The sequence below is a fragment of the Pinus tabuliformis genome, chromosome 3_2 (genome assembly GCF_031772625.1).
Source record: "Pinus tabuliformis cultivar Carrire ecotype Pingquan chromosome 3_2, CPIR1, whole genome shotgun sequence".
Classification (NCBI taxonomy): domain Eukaryota; kingdom Viridiplantae; phylum Streptophyta; class Pinopsida; order Pinales; family Pinaceae; genus Pinus; species Pinus tabuliformis.
In genome coordinates this window covers 656,855,954-656,872,204 of record NC_142302.1, presented here as the reverse complement: position 1 = coordinate 656,872,204, position 16,251 = coordinate 656,855,954, and positions in this window count along the sequence as shown.

Genomic DNA, 16,251 nt, shown 5'->3' with positions numbered 1-16,251 from the left:
ATAAAAGGACAGCACATAAAATTCTCAGGATGGGTTATTATTGGCCCTCGCTGTTCAAAGATGCAAAGAAATATGTTAGGGCCCGCGACAGTTGTCAGAGAATGGGCCAACCTAACCACAGAGATGAAATGCCACTGAATCCTCAGGTAATACTGGAACCTTTTGAGAGATGGGCTTTAGATTTTGTAGGACCCATCAACCCTCCATCCAATCAAAGAATTTACATATTGGTTTGTACAAATTATATGACTAAATGGGTTGAAGCAAAGGCACTAATCAAAGCTAACGAAGAGTCTGTTCTAACATTTTTATTTGAAGAAATCTTCGTTAGATTTGGGGTGCCTAAAGAATTAATCACAGATGGAGGACCTCCTTTCAATTCACATGATTTTAAAGATACGCTTCAAAAATATCATATTAATCATAAAATGACCACACCTTACCACCCCCAAGCTAATGGGCAGGTGGAAAGTACAAATAAAGTCATAGAAGCAATTTTAACAAAAACTGTGAAGCAGAATAGGAAAGATTGGTCTCAAAGATTACCTGAGGCATTGTGGGCCTATAGAACGACTTGGAGGAACACTACAGGTTTCTCTCCCTATGAATTGGTTTACGGTAAAAGTGTTGTTTTTCCTGTGGAATTTGAAATCAAAACATTAAGAACTACCTTAGCTGTTAACCTTGATTTGACAGATGCACAGACAACTAGGTTACAACAGCTACAGGAGCTGGACGAAAAAAGATTGGATGCCATCCATCAAACAACTATGATTCAGCAGCAAAGAACCAGGTGGCATGACAAAGCTATTAGACATAAGCAGTTCCAAAAAGGTAATTGGGCTTTATTATATGATTCCAGGTTCGAAAATTTCCAAGGAAAATTACGAACAAGGTGGCTAGGACCTTACGAAATAGATACTGTCTTTCCTAATGGAACAGTAAGGCTCCTAACAATTGATGGTTCTAGAACTCCATTGCTGGTAAATGGGTATCGGCTTCGCCCATATCAACAACCAATTTCTAAGGGGGATTTCAAAGCCACTTGTATGATAGACTCACACTACATTTTCTTAAGAAAGCCTCTTGCTCCAAATTGCATTTAATTTCTACATTATTTTATTAGCGTTAGATTAGATTATTTAACTAATAATCCCCGTCAAAGGTTTCCATATTACAATGTATTTTGCATGTCCTAATCGGGAGACTAGGTGAAAGAATAACTGTATTACATGAAGGATCAATAATTCTCTTCGTTGACTGCTGAAACACCAGTTTCAACCGTTGCTGAAACACCAGTTTCAGCTGTTGCTGAAACACCAGTTTCAGCCATTGCTGAAACACCAGTTTCAACTGTTGTCAAAAGCACCAACTTTTTCCCCATTTCTCCTATTCCGAGACATGAATTCTTTCCTATCTTCCCGCTATAATTTTACCTCATCTTTCCCTTTATCACAAAAATATTGACTTTTTCCCATTTTCCCGAAATATATTCAATCCCCCCATTCTTCTGTAATAGAGAATCACTCACTTATCTTGATGATTAAAGTTCCTTTACCATCACCCTCTCGACATAAGGGAAGCCTTTCATATAAAATACCCTCATATCTTATAACCTGTTCTAAATATCATTGGTTAGCCGCTAAACGACAAAGACGGACTTTTAGCACAGAAATCAAAGGTAAAACGTGAAGGTATGTGTGTTTATGTGTAAATATTAAACTATAGTTATGAGAAGATCACGATATAATTGCCAGAATCGTCGTACACTAGAAACCCATCATTTAGCTGCAGTTGGGGGGGAATACCAAGGTTTACAATAATTATCCGATATGCCAATCAATGTCACTTCTTTATCACGATCGAGTCCCGCCACCTATCCTAGTTCTACTCTCTTAATATCCCATTTGCAAAATCATACTCTGTTTCTGATACGGTAACTCGGCTCTGTAGCGCGCATTATACCAAACCAGTAACTATGGGAGGTAACGCTGTCAGGAATGAACCTGGTTCAACGACTTTGTTGGAGCTTTATCCAGAAGCATATCAAATTTTTCTGCAAGCAGGCTGGGTTGATTATTTCCGAAGACTCCAGGAATTTGACTCTCAGCAAGTCCTGGAATTCACACTAAATCTAAATGAGGATCATTCTATTGTTCGTGGGGTGCGAATTCTGGTAATAGAGGAGAATATAGCAGAAGTCTCAGCATTACCAGCTAATGGCACCCGTTGGTTCAGCCGAAAACAGTTAATTCTGAATGACCAGCAAGATTTTCTTCTACCTGGCAAGCAGGTCGAGCCGAAGGGCAGAGGGGTTGCATTGCGTTCACTACCATCTCCATGGCCAAAAGTTGCAGAATTTGTCAAGCACTACTTCACCTGCGAAGGACGTTACCAGGTAATGTACCAGCATGATTTTATGTTATTAAATCATTTAAGACATGGTCGTCTATTGAACATGCTGTACTATTTGTTGGGATGTCTAAAGAATATGTCGCACTATTCCAAGGACGCAAGGTACCCACTCCTTTCTATTACTCACCATCACCTGGTCCAGCTCCTAATTCTTAGAGGCTTTGCCCTACAAAACCCTGCCCCCCATAATAATTTTCCTCAGGACGCTGCTGAAATCCCCCAACAAATTGCCGAAATCCCTCAACAAACTGCTAAAACATCTCAAGCAACAGCTGACATTCCTCAGAACGCTGCTGGAAGCCCTCAAGAAATGGTCGAAACTTCTCATGCGGCAGTTGATATTTCCCAAGAGCAAAATGAAATCCCCCAGCCACCTACAACAATTACCTCAATTGACCCCGTTAATATACCAACCCTACTCCATGAATTACCTGAATCACCCATCCCCACTGTTCACATTCCCAGTGGTGACTCAGATGATGACATCCCCTTGTCCAAGCTACGCAAGAAAATAAAAACGCAAGAAACCCCTATCCTTTCAATAAAACGACGAACAAGGACTTCATTGAAATAAGCTGTTGTTTTGAGCATCCCTCCTACCCTAGAGAAGGCCACCCATAAAAGAAAAACTCCTGTTTTTCCCACTTCCTTACTTAGAAGATGCAGGAGGACATCTACTACAACAGCAATAGAAATCCCTATTCTAGACGTTCCACCCATTATTTTAAAACCCCATATTCAACCAAACCCTGAATCCCTACCTCCCTCACCCTTGGGCACCGAAATGAAAAACGTCCAGGATTTTGTGACATCATTCATTTCAAAAGAAGCAACTGTTACACAAGAACTAGTTGCCAACTTATCAAAAGTAGATACCCAGGACAAAGTACTGCATGTAGCTGATACACAAGAACCAGCTACTGACTCAATAGGTGTAACACAAGAACCACTTGTTGAGAATCTGAAAATAGACAATTTAGAAGTAGCTGAGACACAAGAACCAACTACTACTACAGCAGGTGTTACACAAGAACCACTTGCCGACGACCATGATCTATAAATTCATCAGGACACAGCAGCTGACCATACACAGGAAATGGGTGATCAACATACAGTTGAATCAGTCACTGTCTCAGCAAGTGTTACACAAGAACCACTTGCTGATGACCAGGAGAAGCAAACAGCACAACAATCTGAGATTCATCCAACAACAGACATACAACAGTCACCTGTCGACGAGCAAAGTATTGATACCCAGGATACTGCTGCTACAGAAGAACTGGTCACTCAATTGCTTGGTATGAGGAATTCGCAGAAGGAAATAGCTATTGTGAAACCAACTGAGAACCCAGTAGATGTTACACAAGAATTTCCCGCTGAAGAAATAAATGAGGAAGTAGCCACCACACAACCACTTCAATTAACCACCGAGACTGCAACTCTTACAGAAAGACCGGTTACGATGGCATCCCTTCAACAGGAAAATGAATTTCTCAAAGCTGAGATTGAGGCCTATAAGCAAGAGTTAACAACAGCAAGGGAAGCCTATGAAAGAGAGCTCAATCTGTATACTTTGGCTCAGGCAGCATCCGCAGTAGAAAAAAGTGTAGATAAAGAGAGATATGAAGAATACATGTGTAGTCAATGTGGTGATCTTTATTCTCGGGCTGGTTATAAGGTGGTTGAAATTCCACTGTCTGGACCTACTCCTGCAACTACTCCTGTTATAATTAAAAAGGAACGCCCTGCTGTTACACAAGAACCAGCAGGGCCTTCAAGAATTTCCGAGGAAGAAGATAAACTGAAACTACTCCGGCCTACTCCAGTTGTCAAAATTGAGAATGTTGTACCCAAATCTGTAAACACGGCAGATACCCAAACTGAGCCTCCTGAGGTACAGACTATTTCTACTCAAACTCTAAGCATTCAAGAACTCAGTAAGATATGGAAGACAGAGTATGCCTCGTCACAAGGACGGGCGTTCTAGGCACAAAAATTAGAATGGCAGAACCATGTATATAGGAATTGGGAAATTTTGGAACAATTCCAGGCACAACAGAAGGAAAATAAAAGGTTGAAAAATAGGCTATCTCTTATTTTTGAACTACTCCAAATACTTTTGGCCCACAGAAAACCATCTTTCAATTATTCAGTATTTCTAATGGAACGTCTAGCATTTCTTTAGATAAAATCTCTTAGAGATGGACGACCATATGAAGTAACTACACCCCAACAGTTTATCGAAACTTTTGCAGAAGCATCATTCATCGAACAAAACCTTCTATGTGAGCTTTACCTCCATAATGAGGCCATGCCAGAAGATAGAACGTTCAATTTGATTCCTATAGCAGGTGACATCCAAATTAGAGCCTTGGTTTCTTTTATGGCTAACCAGCTTACATGGCAAAACGCCTTTCTCTCAGCGAAACATAATGAAGAAAATCGCCTTCTGTGGATCCGAGCTGAACCACAGAATCCTGCTATTTTCATTACTGAGCATCATAGGGTCATAAAAGAACCAAGAATGGATGCACACATTAGTCAACTACAGGCATCAGTGTTAGAACAATGCCAACAGTACATCAAGCAGAAAGGATCTTTAGCCATGAAAGCAAACAACCTGTTCTGGGAAAATTTCCCTAAAGAAAGAAGGGAATATCACCCTTTCAATTCCCTTAATCTTGATGCAACTATTTCATGTGTGCCTAACTATGTTAAATGTATTCAGAAATGTGGCAACAGATGGTTGGGTTATCACTTCCATTTTCCCCTTCTTTGGTTACTAGTACAACAGTATAAGGCCTATTTTAAAGTATCCAAAAAGGAAGAGCTCGCGGCATGGCAGAGGGTACAGAACGCTTAGGGTTTCAGGAACATGACTGATAGCACCTTTTATACTTACTATATAAGTAATTTGCACTGCACATCCCAGTATTCCGATTCAGATTCAGAGTAGATGTTGCATGAGGACATGCAACTGCTTCAGTTGGGGGGGATGTTAGGACCTTATATTGTCCCTTTTTGACCACATATTTTGTTATGATACCATCCCTTTCAAACCTATATTTGAAAGCCTTTATTAGTATTTTGACTTAATTACTTTAAAGGTATGTAATGATCCTTCTCATCACTATATGTTTAATTATTTAGCATATATTCATGACATCTTCATAGTTAATCTTTGAATTATTTAGCGCTAAATAGTTAAAAGGATAATGTGTAGTCTGTGATGCTGAAACAGTTGAGATATGCATCCCAAATATGGCAAATGTAAAGAAATAGGGATTGGTCATCAAAGAAGCTGTTACATTGGATATAACGCTTACACCTAAAGATAGTATTACCATAACAGTATTTAATGACAGGGAATTGACTTCCCTATTTTTGTATAATGAATTAGAACAGTGGAAATCTGTTGTAAAAAGAGATGTCTCCCCTATATAAGGAGGAGACATATACATTGATTGGGGGACAACTGTGAAAAAGAAAGGCTTAGTTAAGGAACGAGACTGGAATTCTCTTCTTTGTAAAAACTGGCATATTGACGGATGAATAAAGCTTTGTTCTGAGTATTATCTTCTAGTCTTTGTTTCCTGGGGAATCTTGTGAGAAGGACAGGGCCCACCTTCATCACAAGATTCACCCATTATATTTTTGCAGTGTGTCCAGTGTGCTTTTCATTCATGTCTTGTTAAGATACTGTTTCCTGAATATTGTTTGCAACGCTTTGCTGAAACTCTGTTTTCTGTTAATCTTTATATGCGTGTTTCACCGGTGATTAAGTACAGAGTAATTGGGCAAGCTCAGTTAACCAGAGGCAGGTGCTGAAGATTCTCGCTCTAGAGAATAGGGCCCTGACTTTCTGTTACAGCACACCCTTTTTGGTCTTCTTTGCAGGTTGATTCTTTCGGTCTTCTTTTTAGAATTAGGCCTTATCCTGAAACTTATCTGCACAGAGTATAATTGCTGTAATAAAGAGTAGAACTTCAGTTTATCAGTTCAAGACATGGTTTGTGTATACTATAACTATAACTTTTATTGCTTTCTTTAAAGTCGAGTACATATAGTACGTAGTTACCTTTGAAATAACAAGACTTCCCCGGGTTGACTATTAATGTTACACTCTGTTGTTTGATTTAATGAACAATAAGAGTGACGAAAATTAGCCATATCAAAATCACGGAAGCATTTTATACACATTGGATACCCAAATTTAATTACAGACAAGAGACATAAAATCTTCAACATCTTGCTAGGGAATTTGTTATACACCCTAGACTACTTCATAGCAACATTCATTCAATCTAGGGTTTCAATGTGTCTTCCAAAGGTATGACATATCTTACTAAAACATATAGCAAACCCTAGAAACAATTTAGACAAATATAGATCTATAAAGTATCTAACAACCTTTGAAAATACATATGTTCGAATTCTCACTAGGGATTCATATAAATCCTAGATTTCATACAAATAAATCAATTAAAGTCAATCATAGCTTAGTTATTAACCTTATCAACTCCCACTAGGGTTAGTTCCAATCCCCTAGATTTTCAACCATCAATGAGTCACTAACATGACCAACTACTACTAGGGTTAGTTTTAAACCCTAGATTTCTGATCAATCATCAATCGCATCCAAAAATTCAAATTTCAGCAATCTTTCATCAATCTCAAGCTATCATATAGTCAACATTCATCAGATATTTCTACTTCAACTAAAGTTCAACTCCAAAGCCCTAGAATTCCATTTTCACAAATTCAACGATCTTACACAGATTTGAAATTGTCATATTTCAGAGATTTTACTTAGACTAATGCTTAACTCCAAAACCCTAGAATTCCACAATATCAAGAATCATTAAGTACATAGATCTCAGATTGTTACATTTCCCACTAGACAATGTCAATACTAGGATTTAACTACAAAACCCTATATTTTCATTTTGAACAATCATCTAATAGATTTCAAATTGTTACATCACACATACTAGATATTTTAACTTCACTAGGATTTACCTATAACACCCTATATTTCCAGATATCATCATCCTAGAATCTTAGACAAGGACTTCCATTAAATCCTAACACTCATGACCATCAATGACTAGGTCAACACACATATCTAGGAATTCATAACCATACACACACCATACATAAGCATATCATATGTCCAACATCATTAATATATTTGACCTAGACCATCCTAGGATTTAAAAAAAAAGGACATATCCATATAAGCCTAGATTTCACCATCATGCAAATACATTTCATATCATGTGTTAGTCAAACCCAAATTCACAAAAATATCAAATAAGAGTTAGACACACAATCATTTTGATTACACTTGGGTTTGATCTGAAAAACACACTCATACCACAGAAAACATTTCTAAGACAATGTAAGGGTCTTGCTCACACATTCCACCAAACCCCAATGAGTTGGGGTTCCAATGTAAAACATAGCAAACCCTACATTACCAAAAATTTCAAAGGTTCTGAGATTTTAGACCTTATCACTCAACCCTAACAAGTTAGGATTTCCCGATCATACCAAAATCGCAAACATGAAATTATCAATAAAAATTCAACTAGCATTTCACATTATCCCTAAGTAGTTTAGGGTTTCAGACATTCACAAGAGCATACCCTTCGATTATGGTTTTCCAGAACTTGTCTAGGTTTCTACAAATTCTATCAAGTATCTGAGCGGGGTGGGTAGATTTATCAAGAGATGAATCACCCAAACAAGAATCACTAAGATTCAATACAACTCGTCATAACAGAGTTACTAATAGATCATCAAATGAATAATCCTTTCAATCAATGTATTCAAAGAATACCTTTGTTTCTTGACTAACCTTGTCTTGAGAGATCCTCCTTCTTTCAGATTTTTTCCCTAGTCAAGACAACATAGGGAGAGAGGTAATTAGTATTTCATATAATAAAGACTAAATGAGTACATGAATCCAAACTTAAAAAGACATGAGATACTTATCTTTGGGAGTTGTTGGGGGTTCCCTCCAAATCTTGAGGGAAACCTACAAACTTAAAACAATACAAAAATGTCTTTTCCAAAATATGTTAAGAACTTATAAATTCTAAAACATATAAAACAAGATATGTAGAGCTATAACAAAAGGACTTAATAGTGTAAGTCCCTAATGTCAGATTCTTTGGGCTTGAATTTCTTTGAGTCTCCTTCCACAACAAGGTTGGCTTGATTTCTTCCTCTCTTCCTATTTTTTGGATTCTCAAGACAATCACTTTTATAGTGACCCTTCTTATGACAATGATAGCACTCTATCTTGGACATGTCAACTTTCTTCCTTGGTCCCTTCGATCTCTTTCCTTTATGATGAGAAACATAAGCATTTGATACTCCTTCAGGATTGGCAACCATTGAGATCCTTAATTCTTCTTGACTACAGGCGGTCCATAATTCTTCAAAGGTGGGAGCTACCTTCCAACTGTTAAGACCTGTAGGAAATGCACCCCAAGAAGGTGGCAATCTTAATAAGGCAGTGATCACTAGTTCTTTGTCTGGAACAATCTCACCAATGGCCAAGAGATCATCTATGAATATTGCTATCTTCACAAAGAAGGTTGCCACAATATCTTCTTTAGTCATCTTCGTAGTCCTCAGCTCATTCTTCAAACTTGCTACTTGACCAATGTTCTTAATAGTGAACAACTTCGACAAGGCTTCATACATCTCTTGAGAATGATCAATGTTAGCTATGAATGGGACAAGATTGTATTTTATCCCTTCTACCATCAAAGTCATAGCCACCAATTCTAAATCCCTAAATTTTTCTTTGTCAACATCATTGTCTTCTTCTGTAGGCTTCTTTACATTTCCTTTTACCAGGTCCAACACTTTTTTCTTCTCAAGGATTAGGTCAATCCTCTTTGTTGAGGATCTGAAGTTAGATTCTCCTTCAAGTTTGTTGTCACCCTTGACTGAGTTAGACATCTTCCTTGAATATAATAGACTCCTTCCCTAAGATAGTACCTATGAATGAATCAAATGCTTAAGATTGCCTTTTTCTTCCTTCTTCACCAAAGCTCTGATACCATGTTAGAAAATCAGAAAGGCAATAAATATTTTCTTGATCTTGATAATTACTTGTGGTGTTTCTTCTTATTATGATTCTTTATATCCTTCTTTATTTCATCAAGCAATTACCAACAACAGCTACAGATAAAACAATAGACAATAGATGTAGGCACATGCCAGGGAAAAACCCACCTCGAGGGGAAAATCAATCAAGATAATTATTCCTTTAAATAGTATTCCTTGAGACTCTTCATCCTAGACCAAGACCAGACCTTCCCTCCACACCAAGTCAGCCTCCCAGAATTTCGACCTCTTCCAGCAACTTCGACTATGCAACAACTTACGACAACTGGTAGCTTCCGAAAATGGTGAAACTTGGAAGACTTCAATCTCCCAATCCAGGACACGAAACAAAGAGAGAGAGACACCAAAATTTTGATTTTCCTTGTCTCCTTAAACTTCTCCAAACTCGCATTCACTTTGGCCTCTTGACAACATACTTCACACATTTTCCCATCTACAAGAGAACTGCGTACTTCTGCCTAGCAACAAGAAATTTTTGCACTTCTTCCCAGCGACAAGAGAATTTGAACTTGATGAGACAATGATTATCCAAATGAATTCGATGACCTTCAATTTATAGGATTCTTGTGGGGTCAAATAGGGTCCTTATGCCGACTTGATCTTCTCTTAGGCCGACATGGCGTGGAGGTTACATAATTCATATTTGACTCGATACTTAACTTTTTTACATGATTCAAAATCCCAAGAAGGGCCTCTTTAAATGTAAAATAATTCTATAGACAGAATAAATCCTAGAAGTCCTCAATGGGGACTTTTACCTAAAACATCGTGACCCAAACATGAAACGCATGCTTTAATAAGTCACAATAATAATAATAATAATTCTTTTCTTTTTTCTTTTGACAAGTACATTACATGATGACTCAAGTACATTATTGAAGACCGGACATAGTTACATTTTCCAACACTAACCACCCTAAAAAATAAATTAGAGAAATAAATGTGGGCTCCCGTACCATGGAAAATGACCGACCTACAAATTATTCAATAAACCCCTTTACAATTGATGTATGCTTCAAATGCATAATAAAAAACCAAACATATTCAACAACATAATTCAACATAAGTCTAGAAGATGCCATAATAAGCTGCAATATGATTTAAACATTAGATAACAAACCCCTATTGAACTTCCTTTAGATTACTAGAACATGCCTTCAATAAATTTCATACCATTAATTCTATTGATGCACATATGTCATTGATGTCCATGAAGATACCCTTAAGTTGGTGCCACTAATGTTTGAAAATGTCAGTCACTAATTTGATCCTTATCCACCCTTTATCGCCAATGCTCTGCCTTAGATTCCGAAATGTTTATGTTCTTGTAATGCTCTTTCATGCCTTTAATATAGGGTTCCTACTGCTGAAAATATAAGGCTCTTATGTTCATAATTGATCAGGGTTCTTAGGGCTACAAAGATCAAAACTTTTGCTACACAATTATGTCCAACAAAGAGTAACCCTTATGTTGACAGTGTTGTATAATCCGCCAACACTCAGGGGGTCTACCTAGTATGAAGTCCCAATTAGACCTCATACTATTTTGGATAGGATCCCCATTCAGATACCAACCCGATTGCCACTATATGCATGTTTTCTCTAGGATATAGAAGCAGAGATGAGTGTGACACTGAGTGTAATATGTTAGAAGAATGAGAATGAGATCAACTCTACTTTGATAGCTTGTGTAACATGACATAAAATACATCATCAACGTCATGAGAAACAACATTTCTTAAGGAAGCATCAAATAGTTATCTAACTAAGACATACTCAAAGAGAAAGTGCTAGCAATTAACAGTGAATTAGTTCATAATCAACTGCTAACATTAACATTGAATTAAGGGGCAATGATTCAAAGTCAACACACAAGCTACATGAAAATGAATTTGTTCATAAAAATGTAATCAACGTGTAAACCACATGCATGCATAATTGGAATACTAGATAACCAATATAAAAACATAGGAATGCAAGGGAATCAATGCAAGAACATAAAGTTTCTCAACAATATTGTTTCCAATTTGAATACATGTACAACAAGCTCGTCAAAACCCAATAGTGGGATGAGAGAATTTCATATCCTCTTCATAACATAGCACTAGCCTCACAATACCTCTACCTATAAGCTACCATGAGCAAGTGCTTTCAGCTCCCCAAGCACAAGATAACAATCCTATAACAATCCTAGCTTAAGTTCTCCAAGTCCCATTGCTTGAGCTATGACGGTACATTTATAACAAATGAGGTGACCTTCACCTTCCATGTGACTCTTGAACTCCCTCATGACTCTTCGACTTCCAAGCGACTCTTGAACTTATTGGTAACTTTTGATTTCCTCTTTTGTCCTTTCTCATGGTTTAATATTTTTTCATTAATGAAAAAATAATATTTTACAAAAAGATAACTAGAAAGTCAATGATATTTGGCTTGTCCTCTTGTAGAAACACATTAGACTTCGATAAAGTCTTCTTTATGCCTTAGGATCACCTTAGTATTGTTGAGAAATCAATAGGAAGGTAAAATCGATGATTTATCTTACTTGATAATTACTTATGAAAATTACTATTTGCTTATTATTATTACTTGTATTCCTCTTTTCATAAAGCAATTACTGAAATACAAAAATATGAAGATCAAAGAGAACAAGAAACACAAGGTATAGGCTCTGAGCCAGGGAAAAAACCTCACAAGGGGAAAACCAAAAAATATCCTCTTCTTATAGACTCAAATCAAAGTGACAAATTCAAGACCCAAATCCAACCTCGAAGAAGCCAAGTTTCACCCTCCCAATTTTGCTTTATCATGATCGATTTCATAGATTTTAGTCATAGGAGATCACACCAATCTTAGCCACATAAAATTATATACCACAAGAAGTACGCATCTCTTGCAGATCATCCCAAGAAACTCGCATCTCTTGTAGATCATCTGTCACAGAAAACTAGTGTCATTTTAGATCATCTTCCATAGAAAATTTGTACTTCCTTACATATGTATATTCTCAAGTCCTCTTACTTCTTCACAAAGATATAGCCTCTGAAATTCACATCCCTTCATCTTGGAGCTCACCATAGAAAAACACTAAAATTTTATCGCTAGTTAGTGGAGAAGGCATGCCAATATATAGTTGTTCTCATATGTAAAAAGGCACATCCTTTCAATGAGCTGACTTGACATCTAGGAGGGGAAACTTGGCTTCTTAAGGTGAATTTACATAAATTACATTTTCAAAAGTTCTTTTTCCTTTTTATTTACAAAAAGTCCAAATAAGACTTTGACTCTTTGACTCAAAATATCCTAGAAACATGAAGAATATGCTTAACTAATGAAAAAAAAAAAAAATCTCTTTTTTTCTTTTTTTCTTTTTACATAATGATACAATTACAAAAATAATTATGAAAATTAGACCTAATTACATTTTTCAACCCGTACTAAATTGACTATTCATGGTGCTACGGATTTAGATTGTAATTCCCAGAGTGGTTAGCTATAAACGCCAATATCTACTCTACCATTCCAGTCATGTAAACACAAGACCAATATTTATACGAGATAAACACATTTTGCTACGATAAATAAGTAACAATTCTCATAAATAAACCAATTAATAACATCAGTGTTGAGGGAGTGATGAGAATTCACGGCCTTGAGACAATGTTTTTTTATTTTTATTTTATTCACTGCCTTTTCATGACTGGCATTCCTTCCTTTTCGAGGTGTTTATCATATGTCGTTTAAGGCTCCATTGAATAACTTCCCAAAACATCCATTATTTTGTTATTCCTGTGCTTGCTATCTTTTTCAAATGGTTAGACACATTACCCAATGGGCTTCTTGTAATATTCCACTAGCACATGATGTAATATTCCAATGCACTTGTTGTATGTTCTTTCATAATCATGTGGGCATTTGACAGAGCATTCCTTGCATGCATTGATATGGCATTATCACAATTATAAAACCTATTCATTCCTCCCCCTTTGCGCTTTGATATTCGACTTTGGTAATTGTTGTATTACATTGGGCTGCTTAAGCACATATATCCATTTGCATGGCATGGCAATATGTACATGGCATTGTTGTATTTATTTGTATCCAAGATAATGCACTAATCAACGTCGTGTGACATATGTTTTCCATTGTGTGCTAATGTACATTGATAATTTCAAACATCTTCTCATTATGTTGACTAGCCAAGAGCCAGCCAGCCATTTGGGAAAAAGTCCTTTATTAATATAGCCAAGAAGGATGGGGTCACATCGAAATTTTGACTGGCAGCGAAAAGATGAGGGTTCGCCTCTCTAGATTGTGTCAGCACACTGGCTACTCTTTACGCATGGTGGCATAATAGTGAGATGAGCTTTAACTTTTGTGGCGACTCTTTTCGCATGGTGGCATAATAGTGAGATGAGCTTTAACTTCTGTTCCGGTGTCCTGCTCCATGTGCTGCTGCTTCTGGTATATATTTATTTAAATAGTGGTTGCATCGCATGTCCATGATTTTCTTTTAACTTAGGGCTTGAAAATCTCTTGCATTACACTTCAAAATTATGGGATACGACCCTTTGGAAACACCACGCTTGTATAATGTGCTATTACGATGTCACATAACTTTTGCAACAGTTAAATTAACTTTTGCTGCTTACAAAGTATATTTCCCTCCAATATATGCTTTGAATGAGCATTCAATGCAATGTTTCCATCACATATCCATTAGGTTATTCTCCCATGGATTGTGCAACAAACTCTATTGCCTATGGTTATGCAATGCGATATCAAAGTGAGGTTACAAAAGGTAGATGCATGGCGCATTATTAGAGGCAATAGTTGGTCAGACTAGCTATTGAGAGAGCGAAGTGCACCAACACTAGAGTGTTAGAAATCTGCTATTAGAAACAGCAAATGGTTGTTTCTAATCTTAAACTGCAAACGCTGTTTCTACTTTTAACGTTATGCAGTTTCTAATCTTAATGTGACCCGATAGATCATTCTATAATTAAAGCATTAGATCTGTGATTAATCTTAAGCGTTGAATTGGTATATGATGGACGTACCAGATTAGAGTTAAATGATATATAAAGGATTGGGTCCTCTCTCTTCCTCCCAAGAGTCGCATTCTTCTCCATCAAGAAGCGCATAAAGAAACAGGGCTAGAAAGAGAAACCGAATTCTGAGAAGAAGAGTAACCGTCAGGAGTCAGAAGAAAGAAGATGGCAGCCATTACATCTTCCGCTGTTAATCAAGGTATGTCATCTTAAACAATAGATCATATTAAGTTATGTTTGTGAAATATTTGGTATTGATGATCTTTGGGCTGTTAATTGGAATTTTTTACATTTTGGTATCAGAGCCACCAATCAATAACTGAATATTTCCTATGATTGCAATTGATCTGTTCTGTGCTTTACTCATGTGATTGAGCCTTCGGGAAATTGTGGGGGTTTCATGAAATGATCACGAAACAAATCCACCGCAAGCAAATTCTGCATAACGGAGTTGAAGAAGCAAGTGTTGCCAATATTCCTGAGTCCTTTGACTATGCGCATATTGACCCTTGTTTGCATCCTTTCGTTGTTCTTCTTTCCTACGCATGCTTCACAAAAAAGGGCAACCATTGAATGATGAACAGGCCCGTCCAGGTCACCTAGAGATGCCATATAATGATGGATCCATAAGGCTTAATAAAATTTGGGATCCCTGTGATATAGAATTCCTGCATATATGAATCTCACAATTTATTTATTCACCATATCATTGTGTGTTCGCTGTGTATGTTGGAATGAATGTATTAAAATGCGGTGAATATAAGTTATTGAATCATGGTAGATAGTCGAATTTGTGCACTGTAAGAAGACTAACAAAGCAATCATTTTTAGTACAGAGTTGAGTAGAACTCCTGTAGGAAAGTTACAGTTTCGATTGACGTTTGAAATTTGGGCATAAAAGTAATTGTTCTGTGACTGATTGTTTTGCATAAAGTATGTGTTATAAATCATTTATGCACATGAGATTTATGATTTTGTTAATCACCAAAGTGGTCAAAATCAGAATAATCATTTAGTGCATAAGTGACATAATGATTATTGATAGAAATTGCCAGTTATAATAATACCAATTAAAACTGGCGTCACTAATGATAGAACCTGAGAACTTACCCAAAGGAAAGTCTTGTTCTATATCTAGTTGACATGATGAGGTTTAATAGATATTTTGATTAAATAAATATTGATCATCCAAAGATGTCAGTTCTATTTAATTGAACATATTTGTTACCTACTTATGTTTTGGTATTTAATTATGTTAAGTATAAGATAGTATCTACCCAAAGGAGTGCTATATTATACTATTATGTCTACATCTGAATCGCGTTAGTTATGAGCTTATAGTTATTTCATTTTTAATTTGCAAAGAGTTCCCATGAATACACATGCTTCATCTGTTACATTGTTCACTGGTGTTAATTTTTCTGAATGGAGAGAACAAGTCAATTTCCATTTAGGTGTTCAGGATCTTGACTTGGCACTCCTTGAGGATAAACCTGTTGCTCTTACAAAAGATAGTACTGAGGCAGAAAAATCACACCATAAAGCATGGGAACGCAGTAACAGATTGAGCCTTATGTTTATTAAGATGACAGTTGCTAACAACATCAAGTCAACAATTCCACAAACAGAAAGTGCTAAGGAA